Source organism: Arachis hypogaea, chromosome 13 (genome assembly GCF_003086295.3).
Source record: "Arachis hypogaea cultivar Tifrunner chromosome 13, arahy.Tifrunner.gnm2.J5K5, whole genome shotgun sequence".
NCBI lineage: Eukaryota > Viridiplantae > Streptophyta > Magnoliopsida > Fabales > Fabaceae > Arachis > Arachis hypogaea.
Genome location: NC_092048.1, coordinates 109018475 through 109031522, shown reverse-complemented (window position 1 = coordinate 109031522; position 13048 = coordinate 109018475). Strand labels below are relative to the sequence as shown.

The 13048-nt window shown below is 39.3% G+C and overlaps 1 non-coding gene across 1 annotated transcript; it reads left to right on the top strand.

Annotated features, from left to right (window-relative positions):
• The first annotated feature begins 527 nt into the window (after positions 1–527).
• Positions 528–635, top strand: LOC112739072 (small nucleolar RNA R71). Its single transcript, XR_003170011.1, has one exon. It is a non-coding gene; the product is annotated as a small nucleolar RNA R71 (small nucleolar RNA).
• Positions 636–13048: the final 12413 nt, after the last annotated feature.

Here is a 13048-nt window from a genome sequence, read left to right as displayed (position 1 = left end):
CTGTTGTTGTTGTCCCTACAATTCTGGTTAGAATTGTCCTGCCAGCCATGGCTGTAATTGCCACCTTGATTGTACCCTTGGTTGGGGCGGTCATAGAAGTTATGAGTGACTGACACGGTGTTGTCTTCCTGCTGGAGCTGCGGACACTCATAAGTATAGTGGCTATAATCAGCACAGATTCCGTAAACTCTCTATGGGACTAACTGTTGGTTTTGCTGTGGTGGAGAAGGTTGTGCTTGCTGAACTTGTTGTTGATTCAATTGCATCTGCTTCAGTAAGTTGATCATTTCACAGATACTTTGAGTTAGAGCAGCAGTCTCTCTGCTAGAGGATACTTCTGCAACGGCTTTTGAACGGCATTGTTTCTGCCTGTGATTCCAAGTAGATTCAGCTAAGTCGCTGATCAATTACCATGCCTTATCAGTGGTCTTGTACTTTTTTATAGACCCATTGCTAGCACTTTCCAATGTGGTCTTATCTGGGGGCCTCATGCCCTGTGTGACGTAACCGAGTAACACTATCTTGTCAATCATATGGTGGGGGCATGCTTCTAGAAGATTATTGAAGCGCTCCCAGTATTCATAGAGAGTCTCAGATTCATCCTGAACAATCATGGAAATGTCTTTCCTCAGTTTATCAGTAACTTCAGCTGGAAAGAACTTTTCCAGAAATTATCTTCTGAGTATATCTCAGTTGGATACAGTTGCTGCGGGTTGAGTGTAGTACCACTCTCTTGCCTTTCCCTCAAGAGAAAACGGGAAAGCTTTCAGCAAAATTGAAGTTTCATTTGCACCATCACGCTTGACGATAGAACAGACTATTTGAAAATCTCTCAGGTGCTTGATAGGCTCTTGATCAGGCAAGCCATGAAACTTGGGCATCAAATTGAGCAGTGCGGTCTTTATTTCAAAGTCTGTAGCCACCGCTGGGTGATGCGCTTGAAATGATTGCATTGTAAAATCAGGGGCTCCAGCCTCCTGGATAGTAACTCTCCTAGCTGCTGCCATGTTACCTACACGTAAATCAACTAAATAAGTAGAACGGGGGCTGGTTTCTTTCTCTAGTGACGTTTCAGATCCGCCCTCAGAGAGGACTAACTGACGCCGAGCTTGCCTTATTCGTGAAATAGTTCTTTGAATCTCAGGATCGAATACTAGCAAGTTAGGATCAGGAAGTGAACGCATCATTTAACGAAAGAAACAAGCAGCTCATGGTAGCAAGATAAAATAAAATGCAAATAAATAAAATCCAATTAATAACTTTAGCACTCTATTGCAACTCCCCGGAAACGGCGCCAAAAATTGACGTGGCGGAAATTGGCTAATTAAGAATTGATATAAGTTGTGCGTTGCAAGTATAGTTCTTAACCAACCAGAAATCCGCTTATCAATTTAGAAAGGGTGTCACAAAAATTAAAATTAAAATACTGGGAGTATGAATCCCAGGTCGTTTCCCAACGAGTTGCAGAAAGGTGTGCTATTTTGTTAATCCGATATTTTCAGAAAGAGTTTGAGTTGAATAAACAGGAAATTAAATTGGGGAAATCAAGTAATTTAAATAAAAGCCTTGACTGGGAGTAGATTAGTTGGAGGCCCTATTCTTGTTGCAGTACTCTCAAGATTAATTGATAATTGAAGGTCGTTCTGTTTAGTTATCCCTTACTAAATAAGGGAAAGTCAAACAAGTTGGAATGATGTTTCTACTCACAAGTCCCAATCCGCTTACTGGGAAGGATTGGCGTTAGTGACTAGAGAGCCATCTAACAATAACTCTAATTACAATTTCTCCTTTGAACATTCCAACTGAAGGGTTCCTTTCAATCAACTCCCCATCAAGTTAGGGAACTACTCGCTCATTGTGAATGTAGAACTCATAATATAGGAAAGGGAATTAAAGAAAGACATGATAAATAAAACTCAAAGGGATCAATTAAAAATAGAAGTAACTGTTGTATTAATAAATTCTAAAATAATTCAATAATAAAATTGAGTAAATTAAAGGACATGGAAGAGTAAAGCCAAGTAAAGTAAACGAACTAGAATGACGAAGTTTTGGTGAGGTAATAACTCTTCTCGATATCCCAATGCAAAGAACAATAGAAAATAAAAATCCTAAGAACTATGAGTGTGTAGAGAGAAAACCTAGAGGAGGAGTAAAACTAGATCTAAAAACTAAAACTATGTAGAATGAATGTTGTTTTTGGTTTTTGCATGTTCCCTGGCTCTAGTATGCTTTTCTGGGCCGAAAATTGGGTCAAAATAGGGCCCAAAATCGCCCCCAGCAAATTCTGCAGATTATGCAGATCGCGCATGTCACGCGATCGCGTCATTCATGCGGACGCGTCATGTGGCGTTTCGCTTTGCCACGCGGGCGCGTCGTCCACGCCTCCACGTCACTTGTGCTATTCCAATCCGCGCGGTCGCGTGAGCCATGCGACCGCGTCACTGCGATTTCCTCTCTTTCGTGCGGTCGCATGAGCCATGCGGCCGCGTCACTTTTCGCTGGTCATCTCCTCAATTTCTTGTGTTCCTTCCATTTTTGCAAGCTTCCTTTCCAATCTCCAACTCATTCATGCCCTATAAATCCTGAAACACTTAACACACAGATCACGACATCGAATGGAATAAAGGAGAATTAAAATACATAATCAAAAGTCTCTAGGAAGCAAGTTTTCAATCATGTAAAATTTTAGGAAGGAAATATAAATGCATGCTAATAATATGAATAAGTGGGTAAAGATCATGATAAAACCACACAATTAAACATATTATAAACCATAAAATAGTGGTTTATCATATACCCAGAAATTGTTTGCATAAATTATATTGTTGTAAATTGCATAAAGACTGCGATGAAAACTTTGATATCAGGGATGGAAAGATCAAGATTGAGGTGCCATACTTTTCACTGTGATTTGGTTCTTGATTGCATTGGTTTTGTTTTATTTTTACTTTTTATTGATTTGGTAAGTAGTTTTAACCTTTTGTGTGTTGTTCTGATTCCAGCGATCCCAAAATCTTCATAGCACATGAGAACGAGTTCTTTGAAGGAAGGAAAGGACCGAGCGATAAGGTTGAGGACATCATCAACGAGAGACATACGCTTTAGGTGAAGCTTCTTGAGCAAAGGGTAGGCATCGGGGAGTGCGGAGTCACACGGAGAGAAGTGTGCACCCCATTTAAGTGATATTTAAAAGTAAATTTTCATGTTTTAGAATGTTGAATCGGTGGAAATAGATGAACTTGCATTCTATTATTTTTATGTCATTTAATTTACTACCCCTTTAATTAGTTTTTAAAATTGAGTTTTCAATTGAAAAAGAAAAGAAAAAACTAAAATCAGAGAGACAAAGCATCAAACCTTCCTCAATCTTTAATTTTTGATAGATCAATTATCCATTTTCTTCTTTGCATTTCATTGTTCACCTGAATCACCCCTATCTCTTTTGGTTTGCTATTTCTTTTGTGTTTGTGGCTGTTTCTTTTTACTTATTGTTGAATTCCTGAAGAAAGAAAAATTTAAATACCTGTGGTCCTTAGAACTTGCAATCAGTAATGCAGATTGTTTCTAATCCTTTTCAATATGTTTGGATTTCGCTCCTCCCCTCCCTCAATTATGAATGCTATGTTGGTCAGTGGTTGTCATGTTAGACATGATTAAGTAAATTTCAGTGAATCATGCGAGTTAGGGAGAAAAGTATTCTATTTTTGTAATTGTTAATGACGTAAGAATAATTTGGGGTTTACTCATGAATAATTTGAACTGTTTTAGTTGTGCTTGAATTAACATAATGTAAAGTGCTTCGGGAAAAAAAATAGATTTCAGTTTAATTATGAACAATTATTTACTAGATTTTAAAGGCATTTAATTATTAAAACATATTTGATACTTTTTGAATAATCAAAATTTTTATCATACTGATTTCAAAACTAAGGCTCTTTTAATAAAAAAGAATAAAAAATAGCAACAAGAATTATATAATGTAAAATATTTCCCATTATACATATATATGATTGAGGGATTTAGTGAAGTCTTTTCCATGATCGTCATTTATAAAGAAATTCTATAATGTGAAGTCAGAATCATACTAATTTAAGTAAGGTAATTGTATATTTGTGTTGTTCTTATCACCCTCTAGATACTCCCTATCTATCAAACTTTCTATTATTTTCTTTATGTTTGTGGGTTTTATTGGGAATTTGAGCTGTTTCAAAAAAAGTTTGTAATTAGAAATAAGTTCAATTTATTATTCTATTAGACTTTGATATTCATATACGTGTGAATATATTCATATACTTCGTTATTCTATTGGTCTTTGTTATTCTATTATTTCTTTATTTAATTTAATTTTCGTTATTTTTGGCAGCTGGTGCACGAAAATGTGTATGTCAATGTCAATATTACTATTTCTCACAAATTCGTACAACTAACCAGCAAGTGCACTGGGTCGTCCAAGTAATACCTTACGTGAGTAAGGGTCGAATCCCACGGAGATTGTTGGCTTGAAGCAAGCTATGGTTATCTTATTATTCTTAGTCAGGATACCAACAACAGTATTTTGTAAGTTCAATTGTGAAAAGTAAAAAGGCATAAAATAAATACTTATTGTGCAATAATGGAGAATATGTTGGAGTTTTGGAGATGCTTTGTCATCTGAATTTCAGCTTTTCTCTTGTACTCCTCTTCACACACGCAAGGCTCCTTCCATGGCAAGCTGTATGTAGGGTGTCACCGTTGTCAATGGCTACTTCCCATCCTCTCAGTGAAAATGGTCCAAATGCTCTGTCACAGCACGGCTAATCATCTGTTGGTTCTCGATCATGTCGGAATAAGATCTATTGATCCTTTTGCGTCTGTCACTACGCGCAACAATCGCGAGTTTGAAGCTCGTCACAGCCATTCAATCCTTGAATCCTACTCGGAATACCACAGACAAGGTTTAGACTTTCCGGATTCTCATGAATGCCGCCATCAATCCTAGCTTATACCACGAAGATTCTGATTAAGAAATCTAAGAGATACTCATTCAATCTGATGTAGAACGGAGGTGGTTGTCAGGCACACGTTCATGGATTGAGGAAGGTGATGAGTGTCACGGATCATCACCTTCTTCATAGTGAAGCGCGAATGAACATCTTAGATAGGAACAAGCGTGTTTGAATGGAAAATAGAAATAATTGCATTAATTCATCGAGACGCTGCAGAGCTCCTCACCCCCAACAATGGAGTTTAGAGACTCATGCCGTCAAAGAGTACAAAGTTTAGATCTAAAAATGTCATGAGGTACAAAATAAATCTCTAAAAGTTGTTTAAATACTAAACTAGTAACCTAGGTTTATAGAAAATGAATAAACTAAGATAATTGGTGCAGAAATCCACTTCTGGGGTCCACTTGGTGTGTGCTGGGGCTGAGACTTAAGCTTCTCACGTGCCTAGGCTGTTTCTGGAGTTGAACGCCAGGTTGTAACCTGTTTCTGGCGTTCAACTCCAATTTGTAACCTGTTTCTGGCGTTTGACGCCAGACTGCAACATGGAACTGGCGTTGAACGCCAGTTTACATCATTTATCCTTGAGAAAAATATGGACTATTATATATTGCTGGAAAGCCCTGGATGTCTACTTTCCAACGCAATTGAGAGCGCACCATTTGGACTCCAATGGCTCCAGAAAATCCATTTTGAGTGCAGGGAGGTCAGAATCCAACAGCATTTGCAGTCCTTTTTCAGCCTGAATCAGATTTTTGCTCAGCTCCCTCAATTTCAGCCAGAAAATACCTGAAATTATAGAAAAACCCACAAACTCATAGTGAAGTACAGAAATATGATTTTTATTTAAAAACTAATAAAAATATAATAAAAACTAACTAAATCATACTAAAAACATACTAAAAACAATGCCAAAAAGCGTATAAATTATCCGCTCATCACAACACCAAACTTAAATTATTGCTTGTCCCCAAGCAACTGAAAATCAAATAGAATAAAAAGAAGAGAATATACAATGAATTCCAAAAACATCTGTGAAGATCAGTATTAATTAGATGAGCGGGGCTATTAGCTTTTTGCTTCTGAACAGTTTTGGCATCTCACTTCATCATTTGAAGTTCAGAATGATTGGCATCTATAGGAACTTAGAATTCAGATAGTGTTATTGACTTTCCTAGTTTAGTATGTTGATTCTTGAACACAGCTACTTTATGAGTCTTGGCCGTGGCCCTAAGCACTTTGTTTTCCAGTATTACCACCGGATACATAAATGCCACAGACACATAACTGGGTGAATCTTTTCAGATTGTGACTCAGCTTTGCTAAAGTCTCCAATTAGAGGTGTCCAGGGTTCTTAAGCACACTCTGTTTTTGCTTTTGGACCTCAACTTTAACCGCTCAGTCTCAAGTTTTCGCTTGACACCTTCACGCCACAAGCACATGGTTAGGGACAACTTGGTTTAGCCGCTTAGGCCAGGATTTTATTCCTTTAGGCCCTCCTATCCACTGATGCTCAAAGCCTTGGATCCTTTTTATTACCCTTGCCTTTTGGTTTTAAGGGCTATTGGCTTTTTGCTCTTGCCTTTTGGTTTAAAGAGCTTTTGGCTTTTTCTGCTTGCTTTTTCTTTTTCTTGCTCTCTTTTTTTTCGCATTTTTTTTTCTGCAAGCTTTGTTCTTCACTGCTTTTTCTTGCTTCAAGAATCATTTTTATGATTTTTCAGATTATCAAATAACATTTCACCTTAATTAAATTGTTCAAGCATTCATTCAGAAAACAAAAAGTATTGCCGCCACATCAAAATAATTAAACTATTTTAAAATTCAAAAATTTATGTACTTCATTTTCTTTTTCAGAAAATATTTTTCATTAAAGAAAGGTGATGGATTCATAGGACATTCATATCTTTAAGACATAGACACTTAGATACTAGTGATCATATAGTAAAGACACAAATATAAATAAAACATAAAGCATAATAAATGAAAAACAGGAAAATAAGAACAAGGAGATTAAGGAACGGGTCCACCTTAGTGAGGGTGGCGTCTTCCTCTTCTTGAAGAACCAATGGTGCTCTTGAGCTCCTCTATGTCTCTTCCTTATCTTTGTTGCTCCTAATAGTTTTGTGGAGGGAAGTGCATCCCTGTGCATCCCTTGAGGCATTAGTGGTTATAGAAAAACAAAAGAAGAGAGACAGTAGTAGAAGAAGAAGAAAATGGAGGAGATGGGGGAAGAAGATGTATTCGACCAAGTGGAAGAAGAGAGAGTTGTGTTGTGTGAAAATGAAGAAGGAAAGGTAGGGATCCTATGTGGTCCAAAGATCCTAAGGGGATTCTGTGGGGTCCACAAATCAAGTGGGGTCAAGGACTTAACATCCCTGCTCCAAGTAGGCGTGTAAAACGCCCTTGCTGTGCAATCCTGGTGTTTAACGCCAGACTGCTGCCTATTTCTGGCGTTAAACGCCCAAATGTAGCTTGTTTCTGGCGTTTAACGCCAGGTAGATGCTTGTTTCTGGAGTTAAACGCCAGCTTGGTGCTTGTTTCTGGCGTTAAACGCCAGACAGATGCTTGTTTCTGGCGTTTAAACGCCAGAATACTCCTCCTCCAGGGTGTGCTATTTTTGTTGCTGTTTTTCATTCTGTTTTTGATTTTTCAGTAGTTTTTGTGACTGAACATGATCATCAACCTTAAGAAGACATAAAATAGCAATAGAAAATAAATAGATATAATTAAATAACATTGGGTTGCCTTCCAACAAGTGCTTCTTTATTGCCTTTAGCTGGACCTTGCTGAGCTTTTAATCTAGCCTCAGCCTTGAGCACTCTTGCTCAACATTGCCTTCAAGATAGTGCTTGATTCTCTGTCCATTAATAATGAACTTCTTATTAGAATAAATGTCTTGAAGCTCCACATAGCCATATGGTGACACACTTGTAATCACATATGGTCCCCTCCACCGGGATTTCAGTTTCCCGGGGAATAGCCTGAGCCTAGAGTTAAACAACAGAATCTTTTGTCCTGGTTCAAAGACTCTAGATGATAGCTTTCTGTCATGCCACATTTTTGCTTTTTCTTTATAAAGCTTGGCATTTTCGAAAGCAGTGAGTCTGAATTCCTCTAGCTCATTCAGCTGGAGCAATCTTTTTTCTCCAGCTAATTTGGCATCAAAGTTTAGGAATCTGGTTGCCCAGTAGGCCTTATGCTCTAGTTCCATGGGCAGATGATAGGCCTTACCATACACAAGCTGGTATGGAGAGGTCCCTATAGGAGTCTTGAATGCTGTTCTGTAAGCCCACAGAGCATGATCCAAGCTTCTTGCCCAATCCTTTCTACGGGTACTTACAGTCCATTCCAGGATTCTTTTTAGTTCTCTATTAGAGACTTCAGCTTGCCCATTTGTCTGTGGATGATATGGAGTTGCCACCTTGTGGCTAATTCCATACCGGACCATAGCAGAGTAAAGTTGTTTGTTGCAGAAGTGAGTGCCCCCATCACTAATTAGTGCTTTAGGGACACCAAACCTGCTGAAGATATGTTTCTGGAGGAACTTCAGCACTGTCTTAGTATCATTAGTGGGTGTGGAAATGGCCTCCTGATGACAAGTCATCTTAACCCATTTTAGCTAGTCTTTTTCTTTAGTTTTCATTAGAATTATGCACTTTCTTGAGCTACAAGCAAGCTAATTGAGTAGAATTTCATGTTTCCCTTGATTGAACCAACCATATGTGAATTCATGCCATTTCATGAGGTTTTGAGCTATAATTGTTGCATATTGTGGAAGATTGAATACCTCATGATTTTGAGCAAAACTTTGATTAGTTTGGTTGATTAATGATAGGTGAAGAAGGCTTGGAGAAAGGTTGAAGCAAAGAGGAATGGCTAGAAGTGAAGAATGGAAGTTGAAATTGAACTTGGAGGCTTGAAGTTAGCCCCAACGTTAGCCCCCTAACTTGGAGGCTAACGTTGGGCATGAAGTACTCCCTGAGCTCCCACGTTTGAGCCAACGTTAGCCCCCTAACTTGGAGGCTAACGTTGGCAAGAGAAATTTTATTCCTTGGGCCACCAACGTTTACGCCAACGTTAGCCCCCTAACTTGGAGGCTAACGTTGGCACTTAAATCACAATGGGGGAGTAGGCAACGTTTGCGCCAACGTTAGCCCCCTAACGTGGAGGCTAACGTTGGCGCCAATCACACCAAGCAAGGCCAACGTTAGGGTCAAAGTTAGACCCCTAACGTTGGCGCCAACGTCCACACCAGAAGGATGTGGTTTGCTGATATGAAAAGTTAGGGTCAAAGTTAGACCCCTAACTTTGACCCTAACGTTGAAGACCAACGTTGGCTAACTTCATTTCCGGTTCAATTGGTTCACTTCGGTTCTTCTTCAATCTTCAAAGAGCAATCAACCAAGGCCTCTTTCAACCCAATTCCACCAAGAACAAAGGCCCAACTCAAGGCTTGAAGATCATTTTGGAAAGTGTATAAATAGGATAGAATTCAAGTTATTGGGGAGCTTTCCTTTTAGAATTTTCATAATAGTTTTCGGAGAGCTTTTGAACTTGAATTTCTTGCTTTCATTGCTTTCAATTTCATTTTACTTTTGTCTTGGATCTTGGATTGGAGAATTGAAGAAATTCTGTTTCAATCTCAATCTTGGATCTCTCTATTTCCTTTACTGTTAATTGAATTAGCATTTCCGTTTCTGTTACTTGATCTTCATCTCTTTTCTTTGCAATTTACAATTTCCTTGCTATTGTTCTTGTTGGATCTAGGAAGGCATTGAGATCTAGACTTGGTTTTCTAGTCTCTGGGTCCTGAGATCTGAATTTCTCATTTCAATTCCCTGTTTACTGCTTCTTATGTTCATTTACTTTTCTGCTTTATTTCCGGTTCAATCCCAATTCCCTTTTCCTTCTTCTGTTTGATGCAATTTAGTTTTTCCTTGTTTAAATTCTGCAAATCCACATCCCAATCCCCTTTACATTCCAAGCAATCTACATTTCTTGCACTTTAAGTTTCTGCAATTTACATTTCTTGCACTTTAAGTTTCTGCCATTTAATTTCTTGTTCTTTAAGTTTCAGCAATTTACTTTCCCGCTCTCTTTAATTTCATGCAATTTACATTCTGCAAATCACAAATCACCCAACCAACACTTGATTCGCTTGACTAAATCAACCACTAAACTAAAATTGCTCAATCCTTCAATCCCTGTGGGATCGACCTCACTCCCGTGAGTTTTTATTACTTGATACGACCCGGTACACTTGCCGGTTAGTTTTGGGTGTTTTGGGAGAGATTCGTTTCTAACCAAAATATCTCATCACCTCCACCCATTTGGATACATAGTCGACTGCCACCAGAATATAAGTGTTTGAGTATGATGGTGGGAAAGGCCCCATGAAGTCAATACCCCATACATCAAATAACTCAATCTCCAAGATCCCTTGCTGAGGCATGGCGTAACTATGAGGCAGATTACCAGCTCTCTGGCAGCTGTCATAGTTACGCACAAACTCTCGGGAGTCTTTATAGAGAGTGGGCCAGTAGAAGCCACATTGGAGAACTTTTGTAGCTGTTCGCTCACCTCCGAAATGTCCTCCATATTGTGATCCATGACAATGTCATAGGATCTTCTGTGCTTCTTCTCTAGGCACACACCTATGGATTATTCCGTCTGCACATCTCTTAAAGAGATATGGTTCATCCCATAAGTAGTACTTTGTATCAGTGATTAATTTTTTCTTTTGTTGCCTGCTGTACTCTTTGGGTATGAACCTTGCAGCTTTATAGTTTGCAATGTCTACAAACCATGGTGTTTCCTGAATGGCAAACAAATGCTCATCCGGAAAGGTTTCAGAGATCTCAATAGAGGGAAAGAACGTCCCTTCTACTGGCTCTATCTGGGACAGATGATCAGCCACTTGGTTCTCTGTCCCTTTTATGTCTCTTATTTCTATATCAAACTCTTGTAGAAGCAACACCCATCTTATGAGCCTGGGTTTTGAATCCTGCTTTGTGAGTAGATATTTAAGAGCAGCATGGTCAGTATACACAATCACTTTTGATCCTACTAAGTATGATCTAAACTTGTCAATGGCATAAACCACTGCAAGCAATTCTTTTTCTGTGGTTGTGTAATTTTTCTGGGCATCATTTAAAATGCGGCTAGCATAATAAATGACATGCAAAAGTTTGTTATGCCTCTGTCCCAGTACTGCACCAATGGCATGGTCACTGGCATCACACATTAGTTCAAATAGTAATGTCCAGTCTGGTGCAGAAATAACTGGTGCTGTGACCAGCTTAGCTTTCAGAGTTTCAAACGCCTGCAAACACTCTGTGTCAAACACAAATGGCGTGTCAGCAGCTAGCAGATTGCTCAGAGGTTTTGCAATTTTGAAAAATCCTTTATAAACTTCCTATAGAATCCTGCATGCCCCAGAAAGCTTCTGATTGCCTTAACATTGGCAGGTGGTGGTAATTTTTCAATTACTTTCACTTTAGCTTGATCCACCTCTATTCCCTTGTTCGAAATCTTATGCCCAAGGACAATCCCTTCAGTCACCATAAAGTGACATTTTTCCCAGTTTAAAACCAGGTTAGTCTCTCGGCATCTTTTCAGAACCAGTGTCAGGTGATCAAGACAGGAGCTGAATGAGTCTCCATATACTGAGAAGTCATCCATGAAGACTTCCAGAAATTTTTCCACCATATCAGAGAAAATAGAGAGCATGCATCTCTGAAAGGTTGCAAGCGCATTACACAGCCCAAATGGCATCCTTCTGTAAGCAAACACTCCAGATGGACATGTGAATATTGTTTTCTCTTGATCCTGGGGATCTACTGTAATTTGGTTGTAGCCTGAATAGCCATCCAAAAAGCAATAATAATCATGACCTGCTAGTCTTTCTAGCATCTGGTCTATGAATGGTAAAGGAAAATGATCCTTTCTGGTGGCTGTATTGAGCCTTCTGTAGTCAATACACATGCGCCACCCTGTAACTGTTCTTGTAGGAACCAGTTCATTTTTTTTCATTATGAACCACTGTCATGCCTCCCTTTTTAGGGACAACTTGGACAGAGCTCACCCAGGGGCTATCAGAAATAGGATAAATAATCCCAGCCTCCAGTAACTTGGTGACCTCTTTCTGCACCACTTCCTTCATGGTTGGATTTAACCGCCTCTGTGGTTGAACCATTGGCTTAGCATCATCCTCCAATAGGATCTTGTGCATATATCTAGCTGGGCTTATGCCCTTAAGGTCACTTATGGACCACCCAAGAGCTGTCTTGTGTGTCCTTAGCACTTGAAGTAGTGCTTCCTCTTCTAGTGGATTTAAAGCAGAGCTTATGATCACTGGAAAAGTGTCACCTTCTCACAGAAATTCATATTTCAGGGATGGTGGTAATGGCTTGAGCTCAGATTTAGGAGGTTTCTCCTCTTCCTGAGGAAGTTTCAGAGGTTCTTTCGATTCCTCTGAATCCTCCAAATCAGGCTGAACATCTTTAAAGATGTCTTTCAGCTCTGATTCGAGACTCGCAGCCATGTTGATCTCCTCTACTAAAGAGTCAATGAGATCAACTTTCATGCAGTCTTTTGGTGTGTCTGGATGCTGCATAGCCTTGACAGCATTCAATTTAAACTCATCCTCATTGACTCTCAGGGTTACTTCCCCCTTTTGGACATCAATGAGAGTTCGTCCAGTTGTTAGGAAAGGTCTTCCTAGAATGAGAGTAGCACTCTTGTGCTCTTCCATTTCCAGCACCATAAAGTCAGTGGGAAAGGCGAATGGCCTAACCCTGACGATCATGTCTTCAATCACGCCTGATGGGTATTTAATGGAGCCATCAGCAAGTTGGAGACATATTCGGGTTGGTTTGACTTCTTCAGCTAAACCAAGCTTTCTGATAGTGGATGCAGGTATTAGATTGATGCTTGCCCCAAGATCACATAAAGCTGTCTTGGTGCAATTACCCTCTAATGTGCACGGTATCAGAAAGCTCCCGGGATCCTTAAGCTTTTCTGGGAAGCTTTTCAGAATGACTGCACTACATTCTTCAGTGAGG